Below are 18,314 nucleotides of genomic sequence, written 5' to 3'. Positions count from 1 at the left end.
CAGGGATTTCTATGAAAATAAGCGATATTTAAGGTTAAAAACAGGGATTTCTAGGAAAATAAGCGATATTTTAGGGGAAAAACAGGGATTTCTGTGAAAATAAGCGATATTTTAGGGGAAAAACAGGGATTGCTATGAAAATCAGCGATATTTTAGGGGAAAAACAGGGATTTCTATGAAAATAAGCGATATTTTAGGGGAAAAAGAGGGATTTCTATGAAAATAAGCGATATTTTAGGTTAAAAACAGGGATTTCTATGAAAATAAGTGATATTTCAGGTGAAAAACAGGGATTTCTAGGAAAATAAGCGATATTTCAGGTTAAAAACAGGGATTTCTATGAAAATAAGCGATATTTAAGGTTAAAAACAGGGATTTCTATGAAAATAAGCGATATTTAGGGGAAAAACAGGGATTTCTATGAAAATAAGCGATATTTAAGGTGAAAAACAGGGATTTCTATGAAAATCAGCGATATTTTAGGGGAAAAAGAGGGATTTCTATGAAAATCAGCGATATTTTAGGGGAAAAACAGGGATTTCTATGAAAATCAGCGATATTTTAGGGGAAAAAGAGGGATTTCTGTGAAAATAAGCGATATTTCAGGTTAAAAACAGGGATTTCTATGAAAATAAGCGATATTTAAGGTTAAAAACAGGGATTTCTATGAAAATCAGTGATATTTAAGGTTAAAAACAGGGATTTCTATGAAAATATGTGATATTTTAGGGGAAAAACAGGGATTTCTATGAAAATAAGCGATATTTAAGGTTAAAAACAGGGATTTCTATGAAAATAAGCGATATTTAAGGTTAAAAACAGGGATTTCTATGAAAATAAGCGATATTTAAGGTTAAAAACAGGGATTTCTATGAAAATAAGCGATATTTCAGGTGAAAAACAGGGATTTCTAAGAAAATAAGCGATATTTTAGGGGAAAAACAGGGATTTCTATGAAAATAAGCGATATTTAAGGTTAAAAACAGGGATTTCTATGAAAATAAGCGATATTTAAGGTTAAAAACAGGGATTTCTATGAAAATAAGCGATATTTAAGGTTAAAAACAGGGATTTCTATGAAAATAAGCGATATTTAAGGTTAAAAACAGGGATTTCTATGAAAATAAGCGATATTTCAGGTGAAAAACAGGGATTTCTAAGAAAATAAGCGATATTTTAGGGGAAAAACAGGGATTTCTATGAAAATCAGCGATATTTAAGGTTAAAAACAGGGATTTCTATGAAAATAAGCGATATTTAAGGTTAAAAACAGGGATTTCTATGAAAATAAGCGATATTTTAGGGGAAAAACAGGGATTTCTATGAAAATAAGCGATATTTTAGGGGAAAAACAGGGATTTCTCTGAAAATCAGCGATATTTTAGGGGAAAAACAGGGATTTCTATGAAAAAAAGCGATATTTAAGGTTAAAAACAGGGATTTCTATGAAAATAAGCGATATTTTAGGGGAAAAAGAGGGATTTCTATGAAAATCAGCGATATTTTAGGGGAAAAACAGGGATTTCTATGAAAATAAGCGATATTTCAGGTGAAAAACAGGGATTTCTATGAAAATAAGCGATATTTTAGGGGAAAAACAGGGATTTCTATGAAAATAAGCGATATTTAAGGTTAAAAACAGGGATTTCTAGGAAAATAAGCGATATTTTAGGGGAAAAACAGGGATTTCTAGGAAAATAAGCGATATTTTAGGTTAAAAACAGGGATTTCTATGAAAATAAGCGATATTTAAGGTTAAAAACAGGGATTTCTATGAAAATAAGTGATATTTAAGGTTAAAAACAGGGATTTCTATGAAAATAAGCGATATTTAAGGTTAAAAACAGGGATTTCTAGGAAAATAAGCGATATTTTAGGGGAAAAAGAGGGATTTCAATGAAAATCAGCGATATTTTAGGGGAAAAACAGGGATTTCTATGAAAATCAGCGATATTTAAGGTTAAAAACACGGATTTCTATGAAAATCAGCGATATTTTAGGGGAAAAAGAGGGATTTCTATGAAAATCAGCAATATTTTAGGGGAAAAACAGGGATTTCTATGAAAATAAGCGATATTTAAGGTTAAAAACAGGGATTTCCATGAAAATCAGCGATATTTTAGGGGAAAAAGAGGGATTTCAATGAAAATCAGCGATATTTTAGGGGAAAAACAGGGATTTCCATGAAAATAAGTGATATTTTAGGGGAAAAACAGGGATTTCTATGAAAATAAGCGATATTTAAGGTTAAAAACAGGGATTTCTATGAAAATAAGCGATATTTTAGGGGAAAAACAGGGATTTCTATGAAAATAAGCGATATTTATGGTTAAAAACAGGGATTTCTATGAAAATAAGCGATATTTAAGGTTAAAAACAGGGATTTCTATGAAAATAAGCGATATTTTAGGGGAAAAAGAGGGATTTCTATGAAAATCAGCGATATTTAAGGTTAAAAACAGGGATTTCTATGAAAATAAGTGATATTTCAGGTGAAAAACAGGGATTTCTATGAAAATAAGCGATATTTTAGGGGAAAAACAGGGATTTCTCTGAAAATCAGCGATATTTTAGGGGAAAAACAGGGATTTCTATGAAAAAAAGCGATATTTAAGGTTAAAAACAGGGATTTCTATGAAAATAAGCGATATTTTAGGGGAAAAAGAGGGATTTCTATGAAAATCAGCGATATTTTAGGGGAAAAACAGGGATTTCTATGAAAATAAGCGATATTTAAGGTTAAAAACAGGGATTTCTATGAAAATCAGCGATATTTTAGGGGAAAAAGAGGGATTTCTATGAAAATCAGCGATATTTTAGGGGAAAAACAGGGATTTCTATGAAAATCAGCGATATTTTAGGGGAAAAACAGGGATTTCTAGGAAAATAAGCGATATTTTAGGTTAAAAACAGGGATTTCTATGAAAATAAGCGATATTTAAGGTTAAAAACAGGGATTTCTATGAAAATAAGTGATATTTAAGGTTAAAAACAGGGATTTCTATGAAAATAAGCGATATTTAAGGTTAAAAACAGGGATTTCTAGGAAAATAAGCGATATTTTAGGGGAAAAAGAGGGATTTCAATGAAAATCAGCGATATTTTAGGGGAAAAACAGGGATTTCTATGAAAATCAGCGATATTTAAGGTTAAAAACACGGATTTCTATGAAAATCAGCGATATTTTAGGGGAAAAAGAGGGATTTCTATGAAAATCAGCAATATTTTAGGGGAAAAACAGGGATTTCTATGAAAATAAGCGATATTTAAGGTTAAAAACAGGGATTTCCATGAAAATCAGCGATATTTTAGGGGAAAAAGAGGGATTTCAATGAAAATCAGCGATATTTTAGGGGAAAAAGAGGGATTTCTATGAAAATCAGCGATATTTTAGGGGAAAAACAGGGATTTCTATGAAAATCAGCGATATTTTAGGGGAAAAACAGGGATTTCCATGAAAATAAGTGATATTTTAGGGGAAAAACAGGGATTTCTATGAAAATAAGCGATATTTAAGGTTAAAAACAGGGATTTCTATGAAAATAAGCGATATTTTAGGGGAAAAACAGGGATTTCTATGAAAATAAGCGATATTTATGGTTAAAAACAGGGATTTCTATGAAAATAAGCGATATTTAAGGTTAAAAACAGGGATTTCTATGAAAATAAGCGATATTTTAGGGGAAAAAGAGGGATTTCTATGAAAATCAGCGATATTTAAGGTTAAAAACAGGGATTTCTATGAAAATAAGTGATATTTCAGGTGAAAAACAGGGATTTCTAGGAAAATAAGCCATATTTCAGGTTAAAAACAGGGATTTCTATGAAAATAAGCGATATTTAAGGTTAAAAACAGGGATTTCTATGAAAATCAGCGATATTTTAGGGGAAAAACAGGGATTTCTATGAAAATAAGCGATATTTAAGGTTAAAAACAGGGATTTCTATGAAAATCAGCGATATTTTAGGGGAAAAAGAGGGATTTCTATGAAAATCAGCGATATTTTAGGGGAAAAACAGGGATTTCTATGAAAATCAGCGATATTTTAGGGGAAAAACAGGGATTTCTGTGAAAATAAGCGATATTTCAGGTTAAAAACAGGGATTTCTATGAAAATAAGCGATATTTAAGGTTAAAAACAGGGATTTCTATGAAAATAAGCGATATTTAAGGTTAAAAACAGGGATTTCTATGAAAATAAGCGATATTTTAGGGGGAAAAGAGGGATTTCTATGAAAATCAGCGATATTTTAGGGGAAAAACAGGGATTTCTATGAAAATAAGCGATATTTCAGGTGAAAAACAGGGATTTCTATGAAAATAAGCGATATTTTAGGGGAAAAACAGGGATTTCTATGAAAATAAGCGATATTTAAGGTTAAAAACAGGGATTTCTAGGAAAATAAGCGATATTTTAGGGGAAAAACAGGGATTTCTAGGAAAATAAGCGATATTTAAGGTTAAAAACAGGGATTTCTATGAAAATAAGCGATATTTAAGGTTAAAAACAGGGATTTCTATGAAAATAAGTGATATTTAAGGTTAAAAACAGGGATTTCTATGAAAATCAGCGATATTTTAGGGGAAAAAGAGGGATTTCAATGAAAATCAGCGATATTTTAGGGGAAAAACAGGGATTTCTATGAAAATCAGCGATATTTAAGGTTAAAAACACGGATTTCTATGAAAATCAGCGATATTTTAGGGGAAAAAGAGGGATTTCTATGAAAATCAGCAATATTTTAGGGGAAAAACAGGGATTTCTATGAAAATAAGCGATATTTAAGGTTAAAAACAGGGATTTCCATGAAAATCAGCGATATTTTAGGGGAAAAAGAGGGATTTCAATGAAAATCAGCGATATTTTAGGGGAAAAAGAGGGATTTCTATGAAAATCAGCGATATTTTAGGGGAAAAACAGGGATTTCTATGAAAATCAGCGATATTTTAGGGGAAAAACAGGGATTTCCATGAAAATAAGTGATATTTTAGGGGAAAAACAGGGATTTCTATGAAAATAAGCGATATTTAAGGTTAAAAACAGGGATTTCTATGAAAATAAGCGATATTTTAGGGGAAAAACAGGGATTTCTATGAAAATAAGCGATATTTATGGTTAAAAACAGGGATTTCTATGAAAATAAGCGATATTTAAGGTTAAAAACAGGGATTTCTATGAAAATAAGCGATATTTTAGGGGAAAAAGAGGGATTTCTATGAAAATAAGCGATATTTAAGGTTAAAAACAGGGATTTCTATGAAAATAAGTGATATTTCAGGTTAAAAACAGGGATTTCTAGGAAAATAAGCCATATTTCAGGTTAAAAACAGGGATTTCTATGAAAATAAGCGATATTTAAGGTTAAAAACAGGGATTTCTATGAAAATCAGCGATATTTTAGGGGAAAAACAGGGATTTCTATGAAAATAAGCGATATTTAAGGTTAAAAACAGGGATTTCTATGAAAATCAGCGATATTTTAGGGGAAAAAGAGGGATTTCTATGAAAATCAGCGATATTTTAGGGGAAAAACAGGGATTTCTATGAAAATCAGCGATATTTTAGGGGAAAAACAGGGATTTCTGTGAAAATAAGCGATATTTCAGGTTAAAAACAGGGATTTCTATGAAAATAAGCGATATTTAAGGTTAAAAACAGGGATTTCTATGAAAATAAGCGATATTTAAGGTTAAAAACAGGGATTTCTATGAAAATCAGCGATATTTAAGGTTAAAAACAGGGATTTCTATGAAAATATGTGATATTTTAGGGGAAAAACAGGGATTTCTATGAAAATAAGCGATATTTAAGGTTAAAAACAGGGATTTCTATGAAAATAAGCGATATTTAAGGTTAAAAACAGGGATTTCTATGAAAATAAGCGATATTTAAGGTTAAAAACAGGGATTTCTATGAAAATAAGCGATATTTTAGGGGAAAAACAGGGATTTCTATGAAAATAAGCGATATTTTAGGGGAAAAACAGGGATTTCTATGAAAAAAAGCGATATTTAAGGTTAAAAACAGGGATTTCTATGAAAATAAGCGATATTTTAGGGGAAAAAGAGGGATTTCTATGAAAATCAGCGATATTTTAGGGGAAAAACAGGGATTTCTATGAAAATAAGCGATATTTCAGGTGAAAAACAGGGATTTCTATGAAAATCAGCGATATTTAAGGTTAAAAACAGGGATTTCTATGAAAATAAGCGATATTTAAGGGGAAAAACAGGGATTTCTATGAAAATCAGCGATATTTTAGGGGAAAAACAGGGATTTCTATGAAAATAAGCGATATTTAAGGTTAAAAACAGGGATTTCTATGAAAATCAGCGATATTTTAGGGGAAAAAGAGGGATTTCTATGAAAATAAGCGATATTTATGGTTAAAAACAGGGATTTCTATGAAAATAAGCGATATTTAAGGTTAAAAACAGGGATTTCTATGAAAATAAGCGATATTTAAGGTTAAAAACAGGGATTTCTATGAAAATAAGCGATATTTAAGGTTAAAAACAGGGATTTCTATGAAAATCAGCGATATTTTAGGGGAAAAAGAGGGATTTCTATGAAAATCAGCGATATTTTAGGGGAAAAACAGGGATTTCTATGAAAATAAGCGATATTTTAGGGGAAAAACAGGGATTTCTATGAAAATAAGCGATATTTAAGGTTAAAAACAGGGATTTCTATGAAAATAAGCGATATTTAAGGTTAAAAACAGGGATTTCTATGAAAATAAGCGATATTTAAGGTTAAAAACAGGGATTTCTATGAAAATAAGCGATATTTTAGGGGAAAAACAGGGATTTCTATGAAAATCAGCGATATTTAAGGTTAAAAACAGGGATTTCTATGAAAATAAGCGATATTTTAGGGGAAAAACAGGGATTTCTATGAAAATAAGCGATATTTTAGGGGAAAAACAGGGATTTCTATGAAAATCAGCGATATTTTAGGTTAAAAACAGGGATTTCTATGAAAATAAGCGATATTTAAGGTTAAAAACCGGGATTTCTATGAAAAAAAGCGATATTTAAGGTTAAAAACAGGGATTTCTATGAAAATAAGCGATATTTTAGGGGAAAAAGAGGGATTTCTATGAAAATAAGCGATATTTTAGGGGAAAAAGAGGGATTTCTATGAAAATAAGCGATATTTCAGGTGAAAAACAGGGATTTCTATGAAAATAAGCGATATTTAAGGTTAAAAACAGGGATTTCTAGGAAAATAAGCGATATTTTAGGTTAAAAACAGGGATTTCTATGAAAATAAGCGATATTTAAGGTTAAAAACAGGGATTTCTATGAAAATAAGCGATATTTTAGGGGAAAAACAGGGATTTCTATGAAAATCAGCGATATTTAAGGTTAAAAACAGGGATTTCTATGAAAATAAGCGATATTTCAGGTGAAAAACAGGGATTTCTATGAAAATAAGCGATATTTTAGGGGAAAAACAGGGATTTCTATGAAAATAAGCGATATTTAAGGTTAAAAACAGGGATTTCTATGAAAATCAGCGATATTTTAGGGGAAAAAGAGGGATTTCAATGAAAATCAGCGATATTTTAGGGGAAAAACAGGGATTTCCATGAAAATAAGCGATATTTAAGGTTAAAAACACGGATTTCTATGATAATCAGCGATATTTTAGGGGAAAAAGAGGGATTTCTATGAAAATCAGCAATATTTATGGTTAAAAACAGGGATTGCTATGAAAATAAGTGATATTTAAGGTTAAAAACAGGGATTTCTATGAAAATCAGCGATATTTAAGGTTAAAAACAGGGATTTCCATGAAAATAAGCGATATTTTAGGGGAAAAAGAGGGATTTCAATGAAAATCAGCGATATTTTAGGGGAAAAACAGGGATTTCTATGAAAATCAGCGATATTTAAGGTTAAAAACAGGGATTTCTATGAAAATAAGCGATATTTTAGGGGAAAAACAGGGATTTCTATGAAAATAAGCGATATTTATGGTTAAAAACAGGGATTTCTATGAAAATAAGCGATATTTAAGGTTAAAAACAGGGATTTCTATGAAAATAAGCGATATTTTAGGGGAAAAACAGGGATTTCTATGAAAATAAGCGATATTTTAGGGGAAAAACAGGGATTTCTATGAAAATAAGAGATATTTAAGGTTAAAAACAGGGATTTCTATGAAAATAAGCGATATTTAAGGTTAAAAACAGGGATTTTGATGAAAATAAGCGATATTTAAGGTTAAAAACAGGGATTTCTATGAAAATCAGCGATATTTTAGGGGAAAAACAGGGATTTCTATGAAAATAAGCGATATTTATGGTTAAAAACAGGGATTTCTACGAAAATAAGCGATATTTAAGGTTAAAAACAGGGATTTCTAGGAAAATCAGCGATATTTAAGGTTAAAAACAGGGATTTCTATGAAAATAAGCGATATTTAAGGTTAAAAACAGGGATTTCTAAGAAAATCAGCGATATTTTAGGGGAAAAACAGGGATTTCTATGAAAATAAGCGATATTTAAGGTTAAAAACAGGGATTTCTATGAAAATCAGCGATATTTTAGGGGAAAAAGAGGGATTTCTATGAAAATCAGCGATATTTTAGGGGAAAAACAGGGATTTATATGAAAATAAGCGATATTTTAGGGGAAAAACAGGGATTTCTATGAAAATAAGCGATATTTAAGGTTAAAAACACGGATTTCTATGAAAATCAGCGATATTTTAGGGGAAAAAGAGGGATTTCAATGAAAATCAGCGATATTTTAGGGGAAAAACAGGGATTTCTATGAAAATCAGCGATATTTATGGTTAAAAACAGGGATTTCTATGAAAATAAGCGATATTTAAGGTTAAAAACAGGGATTTCTATGAAAATCAGCGATATTTTAGGGGAAAAACAGGGATTTCTATGAAAATAAGCGATATTTAAGGTTAAAAACAGGGATTTCTAAGAAAATCAGAGATATTAAAGGTTAAAAACAGGGATTTCTATGAAAATAAGCGATATTTTAGGGGAAAAACAGGGATTTCTATGAAAATCAGCGATATTTTAGGGGAAAAAGAGGGATTTCTATGAAAATCAGCGATATTTTAGGGGAAAAACAGGGGTTTCTATGAAAATAAGCGATATTTAAGGTTAAAAACAGGGATTTCTATGAAAATAAGCGATATTTTAGGGGAAAAAGAGGTATTTCTATGAAAATAAGCGATATTTATGGTTAAAAACAGGGATTTCTATGAAAATAAGCGATATTTAAGGTTAAAAACAGGGATTTCTATGAAAATAAGCGATATTTAAGGTTAAAAACAGGGATTTCTATGAAAATCAGCGATATTTAAGGTTAAAAACAGGGATTTCCATGAAAATAAGCGATATTTTAGGGGAAAAACAGGGATTTCTATGAAAATAAGCGATATTTAAGGTTAAAAACCGGGATTTCTATGAAAATAAGCAATATTTAAGGTTAAAAACAGGGATTTCTATGAAAATAAGCGATATTTAAGGTTAAAAACAGGGATTTCTATGAAAATAAGCGATATTTAAGGTTAAAAACAGGGATTTCTATGAAAATCAGCGATATTTAAGGTTAAAAACAGGGATTTCTATGAAAATCAGCGATATTTTAGGGGAAAAACAGGGATTTCTATGAAAATAAGCGATATTTTAGGGGAAAAAGAGGGATTTCTATGAAAATAAGTGATATTTTAGGGGAAAAACAGGGATTTCTATGAAAATAAGCGATATTTAAGGTTAAAAACAGGGATTTCTATGAAAATAAGCGATATTTTAGGGGAAAAACAGGGATTTCTATGAAAATAAGCGATATTTCAGGTGAAAAACAGGGATTTCTATGAAAATCAGCAATATTTTAGGGGAAAAAGAGGGATTTCTATGAAAATAAGCGATATTTAAGGTTAAAAACAGGGATTTCTATGAAAATAAGCGATATTTTAGGGGAAAAACAGGGATTTCTATGAAAATAAGCGATATTTCAGGTGAAAAACAGGGATTTCTATGAAAATCAGCAATATTTTAGGGGAAAAAGAGGGATTTCTATGAAAATAAGCGATATTTAAGGTTAAAAACAGGGATTTCTAGGAAAATAAGCGATATTTTAGGTTAAAAACAGGGATTTCTATGAAAATAAGCGATATTTAAGGTTAAAAACAGGGATTTCTATGAAAATAAGCGATATTTTAGGGGAAAAACAGGGATTTCTATGAAAATCAGCGATATTTAAGGTTAAAAACAGGGATTTCTATGAAAATAAGCGATATTTTAGGGGAAAAACAGGGATTTCTATGAAAATAAGCGATATTTAAGGTTAAAAACAGGGATTTCTATGAAAATCAGCGATATTTTAGGGGAAAAAGAGGGATTTCAATGAAAATCAGCGATATTTTAGGGGAAAAACAGGGATTTCTATGAAAATCAGCGATATTTTAGGGGAAAAACAGGGATTTCCATGAAAATAAGCGATATTTAAGGTTAAAAACACGGATTTCTATGAAAATCAGCGATATTTTAGGGGAAAAAGAGGGATTTCTATGAAAATCAGCAATATTTATGGTTAAAAACAGGGATTTCTATGAAAATAAGCGATATTTAAGGTTAAAAACAGGGATTTCTATGAAAATCAGCGATATTTAAGGGGAAAAACAGGGATTTCCATGAAAATAAGCGATATTTTAGGGGAAAAACAGGGATTTCTATGAAAATCAGCGATATTTTAGGGGAAAAAGAGGGATTTCTATGAAAATAAGCGATATTTTAGGGGAAAAACAGGGATTTCTATGAAAATAAGCGATATTTAAGGTTAAAAACAGGGATTTCTATGAAAATAAGCGATATTTTAGGGGAAAAACAGGGATTTCTATGAAAATAAGCGATATTTTAGGGGAAAAACAGGGATTTCTATGAAAATAAGCGATATTTAAGGTTAAAAACAGGGATTTCTATGAAAATAAGCGATATTTTAGGGGAAAAACAGGGATTTCTATGAAAATAAGCGATATTTAAGGTTAAAAACAGGGATTTCTATGAAAATCAGCGATATTTTAGGGGAAAAACAGGGATTTCTATGAAAATAAGCGATATTTATGGTTAAAAACAGGGATTTCTACGAAAATCAGCGATATTTAAGGTTAAAAACAGGGATTTCTATGAAAATAAGCGATATTTTAGGGGAAAAACATGGATTTCTATGAAAATAAGCGATATTTAAGGTTAAAAACAGGGATTTCTACGAAAATCAGCGATATTTAAGGTTAAAAACAGGGATTTCTATGAAAATCAGCAATATTTTAGGGGAAAAACAGGGATTTCTATGAAAATAAGCGATATTTAAGGTTAAAAACAGGGTTTTCTATGAAAATCAGCGATATTTTAGGGGAAAAAGAGGGATTTCTATGAAAATAAGCGATATTTTAGGGGAGAAACAGGGATTTCTATGAAAATAAGCGATATTTAAGGTTAAAAACAGGGATTTCTATGAAAATCAGCGATATTTAAGGTTAAAAACAGGGATTTCTATGAAAATAAGCGATATTTAAGGTTAAAAACAGGGATTTCTATGAAAATCAGCGATATTTTAGGGGAAAAAGAGGGATTTCTATGAAAATAAGCGATATTTATGGTTAAAAACAGGGATTTCTATGAAAATAAGCGATATTTAAGGTTAAAAACAGGGATTTCTATGAAAATCAGCGATATTTAAGGTTAAAAACAGGGATTTCTATGAAAATAAGCGATATTTAAGGTTAAAAACAGGGATTTCTATGAAAATCAGCGATATTTAAGGTTAAAAACAGGGATTTCTATGAAAATAAGCGATATTTAAGGTTAAAAACAGGGATTTCTATGAAAATAAGCGATATTTAAGGTTAAAAACAGGGATTTCTATGAAAATAAGCGATATTTAAGGTTAAAAACAGGGATTTCTATGAAAATAAGCGATATTTAAGGTTAAAAACAGGGATTTCTATGAAAATAAGCGATATTTAAGGTTAAAAACAGGGATTTCTATGAAAATAAGCGATATTTAAGGTTAAAAACAGGGATTGCTATGAAAATAAGCGATATTTTAGGGGAAAAACAGGGATTGCTATGAAAATAAGCGATATTTTAGGGGAAAAACAGGGATTTCTATGAAAATCAGCGATATTTTAGGGGAAAAACAGGGATTGCTATGAAAATAAGCGATATTTTAGGGGAAAAAGAGAGATTTCTATGAAAATAAGCGATATTTAAGGTTAAAAACAGGGATTTCTATGAAAATAAGCGATATTTAAGGTTAAAAACAGGGATTTCTATGAAAATAAGCGATATTTAAGGTTAAAAACAGGGATTTCTATGAAAATCAGCGATATTTTAGGGGAAAAACAGGGATTTCTATGAAAATAAGCGATATTTAAGGTTAAGAACAGGGATTTCTATGAAAATCAGCGATATTTTTGGGGAAAAAGAGGGATTTCTATGAAAATAAGCGATATTTATGGTTAAAAACAGGGATTTCTATGAAAATAAGCGATATTTAAGGTTAAAAACAGGGATTTCTATGAAAATCAGCGATATTTAAGGTTAAAAACAGGGATTTCTATGAAAATCAGCGATATTTAAGGTTAAAAACAGGGATTTCTATGAAAATCAGCGATATTTTAGGGGAAAAACAGGGATTTCTATGAAAATAAGTGATATTTAAGGTTAAAAACAGGGATTTCCATGAAAATAAGTGATATTTTAGGGGAAAAACAGGGATTTCTATGAAAATAAGCGATATTTAAGGTTAAAAACAGGGATTTCTATGAAAATAAGCGATATTTAAGGTTAAAAACAGGGATTTCTATGAAAATAAGCGATATTTAAGGTCAAAAACAGGGATTTCTATGAAAATCAGCGATATTTTAGGGGAAAAAGAGGGATTTCTAGGAAAATAAGCGATATTTAAGGTCAAAAACAGGGATTTCTATGAAAATCAGCGATATTTTAGGGGAAAAACAGGGATTTCTATGAAAATAAGCGATATTTTAGGGGAAAAACAGGGATTTCTAGGAAAATAAGCGATATTTAAGGCTAAAAACAGGGATTTCCATGAAAATAAGCGATATTTCAGGTTAAAAACAGGGATTTCTATGAAAATAAGCGATATTTAAGGTTAAAAACAGGGATTTCTATGAAAATCAGCGATATTTAAGGGGAAAAAGAGGGATTTATATGAAAATAAGCGATATTTTAGGGGAAAAACAGGGATTTCTATGAAAATAAGCGATATTTAAGGGGAAAAACAGGGATTTCTATGAAAATAAGCGATATTTAAGGTTAAAAACAGGGATTGCTATGAAAATCAGCGATATTTAAGGTTAAAAACAGGGATTTCTATGAAAATCAGCGATATTTAAGGTTAAAAACAGGGATTTCTATGAAAATAAGCGATATTTTAGGGGAAAACGAGGGATTTCTATGAAAATCAGCGATATTTTAGGGGAAAAAGAGGGATTTCTATGAAAATAAGCGATATTTCAGGTGAAAAACAGGGATTTCTATGAAAATAAGCGATATTTCAGGTGAAAAACAGGGATTTCTATGAAAATCAGCAATATTTTAGGGGAAAAAGAGGGATTTCTATGAAAATCAGCGATATTTAAGGTTAAAAACGGATTTCTATGAAAATAAGCGATATTTAAGGGGAAAAACAGGGATTACCATGAAAATATGTGTTATTTTAGGGGAAAAACAGGGATTTCTATGAAAATAAGCGATATTTAAGGTTAAAAACAGGGATTTCTATGAAAATAAGCGATATTTATGGTTAAAAACAGGGATTTCTATGAAAATCAGCGATATTTTAGGGGAAAAACAGGGATTTCTATGAAAATAAGCGATATTTAAGGTTAAAAACAGGGATTTCTATGAAAATAAGCGATATTTAAGGTTAAAAACAGGGATTTCTATGAAAGTCAGCGATATTTTAGGGGAAAAACAGGGATTTCTATGAAAATCAGCGATATTTTAGGGGAAAAACAGGGATTTCTATGAAAATAAGCGATATTTAAGGGGAAAAAGAGGGATTTATATGAAAATAAGCGATATTTTAGGGGAAAAACAGGGATTTCTATGAAAATAAGCGATATTTATGGCTAAAAACAGGGATTTCTATGAAAATAAGCGATATTTAAGGTTAAAAACAGGGATTTCTATGAAAATAAGCGATATTTTAGGGGAAAAACAGGGATTTCTATGAAAATAAGCGATATTTAAGGATAAAAACAGGGATTTCGATGAAAATAAGCGATATTTTAGGGGAAAAACAGGGATTTCTAGGAAAATAAGCGATATTTAAGGTTAAAAACAGGGATTTCTATGAAAATAAGCGATATTTAAGGTTAAAAACAGGGATTTCTATGAAAATAAGCGATATTTAAGGGGAAAAACAGGGATTACCATGAAAATAAGTGTTATTTTAGGGGAAAAACAGGGATTGCTATGAAAATAAGCGATATTTAAGGTTAAAAACAGGGATTTCTATGAAAATAAGCGATATTTATGGTTAAAAACAGGGATTTCTATGAAAATAAGCGATATTTCAGGTTAAAAACAGGGATTTATATGAAAATCAGCGATATTTAAGGTTAAAAACAGGGATTTCTATGAAAATAAGCGATATTTAAGGTTAAAAACAGGGATTTCTATGAAAATAAGCGATATTTAGGGGAAAACGAGGGATTGCTATGAAAATAAGCGATATTTAAGGTTAAAAACAGGGATTTCTATGAAAATCAGCAATATTTTAGGGGAAAAACAGGGATTTCCATGAAAATAAGTGATATTTTAGGGGGAAAACAGGGATTTCTATGAAAATAAGCGATATTTAAGGTTAAAAACAGGGATTTCTATGAAAATAAGCGATATTTAAGGTTAAAAACAGGGATTTCTATGAAAATAAGCGATATTTAAGGTTAAAAACAGGGATTTCTATGAAAATCAGCGATATTTTAGGGGAAAAAGAAAGATTTCTAGGAAAATAAGCGATATTTAAGGTAAAAAACAGGGATTTCTATGAAAATAAGCGATATTTAAGGTTAAAAACAGGGATTTCTATGAAAATAAGCGATATTTAAGGGGAAAAAACAGGGATTTCTATGAAAATAAGTGATATTTTAGGGGGAAAACAGGGATTTCTATGAAAATAAGCGATATTTAAGGTTAAAAACAGGGATTTCCATGAAAATAAGCGATATTTCAGGTTAAAAACAGGGATTTCTATGAAAATAAGCGATATTTTAGGGGAAAAAGAGGGATTTCCATCAAAATAAGTGGTATTTTAGGGGAAAAACAGGGATTTCTATGAAAATAAGCGATATTTAAGGTTAAAAACAGGGATTTCTAGGAAAATAAGCGATATTTAAGGTTAAAAACAGGGATTTCTATGAAAATAAGCGATATTTTAGGGGAAAAAGAGGGATTTCCATGAAAATAAGTGATATTTTAGGGGAAAAACAGGGATTTCTATGAAAATAAGCGATATTTTAGGGGAAAAACAGGGATTTCTATGAAAATAAGCGATATTTAAGGTTAAAAACAGGGATTTCTATGAAAATAAGCGATATTTAAGGTTAAAAACAGGGATTTCCATGAAAATAAGCGATATTTAAGGTTAAAAACAGGGATTTCTATGAAAATAAGCGATATTTAAGGTTAAAAACAGGGATTTCTATGAAAATAAGCGATATTTAAGGTTAAAAACAGGGATTTCTATGAAAATCAGCAATATTTTAGGGGAAAAACAGGGATTTCCATGAAAATAAGCGATATTTCAGGTTAAAAACAGGGATTTCTATGAAAATAAGCGATATTTAAGGTTAAAAACAGGGATTTCTATGAAAATAAGCGATATTTTAGGGGAAAAAGAGGGATTTCTTTGAAAATCAGCATTATTTTAGGGGAAAAACAGGGATTTCCATGAAAATAAGCGATATTTTAGGGGAAAAACAGGGATTTCTATGAAAATAAGCGATATTGAAGGTTAAAAACAGGGATTTCTATGAAAATAAGCGATATTTTAGGGGAAAAACAGGGATTTCCATGAAAATAAGCGATATTTAAGGTTAAAAACAGGGATTTCTAGGAAAATAAGCGATATTTCAGGTGAAAAACAGGGATTTCTATGAAAATCAGCAATATTTTAGGGGAAAAAGAGGGATTTCTATGAAAATAAGCGATATTTAAGGTTAAAAACAGGGATTTCTATGAAAATAAGCGATATTTATGGTTAAAAACAGGGATTTCTATGAAAATAAGCGATATTAAAGGTTAAAAACAGGGATTTCTATGAAAATAAGCGATATTTTAGGGGAAAAACAGGGATTTCTATGAAAATAAGCGATATTTCAGGTGAAAAACAGGGATTTCTATGAAAGTCAGCGATATTTTAGGGGAAAAACAGGGATTTCTATGAAAATAAGCGATATTTAAGGTTAAAAACAGGGATTTCTATGAAAATAAGCAATATTTTAGGGGAAAAACAGGGATTTCCATGAAAATAAGCGATATTGAAGGTTAAAAACAGGGATTTCTATGAAAATAAGCGATATTTCAGGTTAAAAACAGGGATTTCTATGAAAATAAGCGATATTTATGGTTAAAAACAGGGATTTCTATGAAAATAAGCGATATTTAAGGTTAAAAACAGGGATTTCTATGAAAATAAGCGATATTTCAGGTTAAAAACAGGGATTTCTATGAAAATAAGCGATATTTTAGGGGAAAAACAGGGATTTCTATGAAAATAAGCGATATTTAAGGTTAAAAACAGGGATTTCTATGAAAGTCAGCGATATTTTAGGGGAAAAACAGGGATTTCTATGAAAATAAGCGATATTTAAGGGGAAAAACAGGGATTTCTATGAAAATCAGCAATATTTTAGGGGAAAAACAGGGATTTCCATGAAAATAAGCGATATTGAAGGTTAAAAACAGGGATTTCTATGAAAATAAGCGATATTTCAGGTTAAAAACAGGGATTTCTATGAAAATAAGCGATATTTATGGTTAAAAACAGGGATTTCTATGAAAATAAGCGATATTTCAGGTTAAAAACAGGGATTTCTATGAAAATAAGCGATATTTTAGGGGAAAAACAGGGATTTCTAGGAAAATAAGCGATATTTCAGGTGAAAAACAGGGATTTCTATGAAAGTCAGCGATATTTCAGGGGAAAAACAAGGATTTCTATGAAAATAAGCGATATTTTAGGGGAAAAACAGGGATTTCTATGAAAATCAGCGATATTTTAGGGGAAAAACAGGGATTTCCATGAAAATAAGTGATATTTCAGGGGAAAAAGAGGGATTTCTATGAAAATAAGTGATATTTTAGGGGAGAAACAGGGATTTCTATGAAAATAAGTGATATTTTAGGTGAAAAACAGGGATTTCCAGGAAAATAAGCGATATTTTAAGGTTAAAAACAGGGATTTCTATGAAAATAAGCGATATTTAAGGTTAAAAACAGGGATTTCCATGAAAATAAGCGATATTTAAGGTTAAAAACAGGGATTTCTATGAAAATCAGCGATATTTAAGGTTAAAAACAGGGATTTCTAGGAAAATAAGCGATATTTTAGGGGAAAAACAGGGATTTCTGTGAAAATCAGCAATATTTTAGGGGAAAAACAGGGATTTCCATGAAAATAAGCGATATTTTAGGGGAAAAAGAGGGATTTCTATGAAAATAAGCGATATTTCAGGTTAAAAACAGGGATTTCTATGAAAATAAGCGATATTTAAGGTTAAAAACAGGGATTTCTATGAAAATAAGCGATATTTAAGGTTAAAAACAGGGATTTCTATGAAAGTCAGCGATATTTTAGGGGAAAAAGAGGGATTTCTATGAAAATAAGCGATATTTAAGGTTAAAAACAGGGATTTCCATGAAAATAAGCGATATTTTAGGGGAAAAAGAGGGATTTCTATGAAAATAAGCGATATTTTAGGTTAAAAACAGGGATTTCTATGAAAATAAGCGATATTTCAGGTTAAAAACAGGGATTTCTAGGAAAATAAGTGATATTTTAGGTTAAAAACAGGGATTTCTATGAAAATAAGCGATATTTAAGGTTAAAAACAGGGATTTCTATGAAAATAAGCGATATTTAAGGTTAAAAACAGGGATTTCTATGAAAGTCAGCGATATTTTAGGGGAAAAACAGGGATTTCTATGAAAATAAGCGATATTTAAGGTTAAAAACAGGGATTTCTATGAAAGTCAGCGATATTTTAGGGGAAAAACAGGGATTTCTATGAAAATAAGCGATATTT

At 30.2% G+C, this 18,314-nt stretch overlaps 1 long non-coding RNA gene across 1 annotated transcript in view; it reads left to right on the top strand.

Annotated features, from left to right (window-relative positions):
* LOC125687839 (uncharacterized) overlaps positions 1-9,571 on the top strand; it is a 50,731-nt gene extending 41,160 nt beyond the window's left edge. The window contains exon 6 of the long non-coding RNA XR_007374430.1: positions 9,422-9,571. This is a non-coding gene — a long non-coding RNA (uncharacterized LOC125687839). The remainder of the gene's footprint in view (positions 1-9,421) is intronic.
* Positions 9,572-18,314: the final 8,743 nt, after the last annotated feature.

Source organism: Lagopus muta, unplaced genomic scaffold (assembly GCF_023343835.1).
Source record: "Lagopus muta isolate bLagMut1 unplaced genomic scaffold, bLagMut1 primary scaffold_91, whole genome shotgun sequence".
In the NCBI taxonomy this organism is placed as follows: Eukaryota; Metazoa; Chordata; class Aves; order Galliformes; family Phasianidae; genus Lagopus; species Lagopus muta.
Note: the sequence above shows the minus strand (reverse complement) of the source record. Positions and strands in the feature narration are given on the sequence as shown.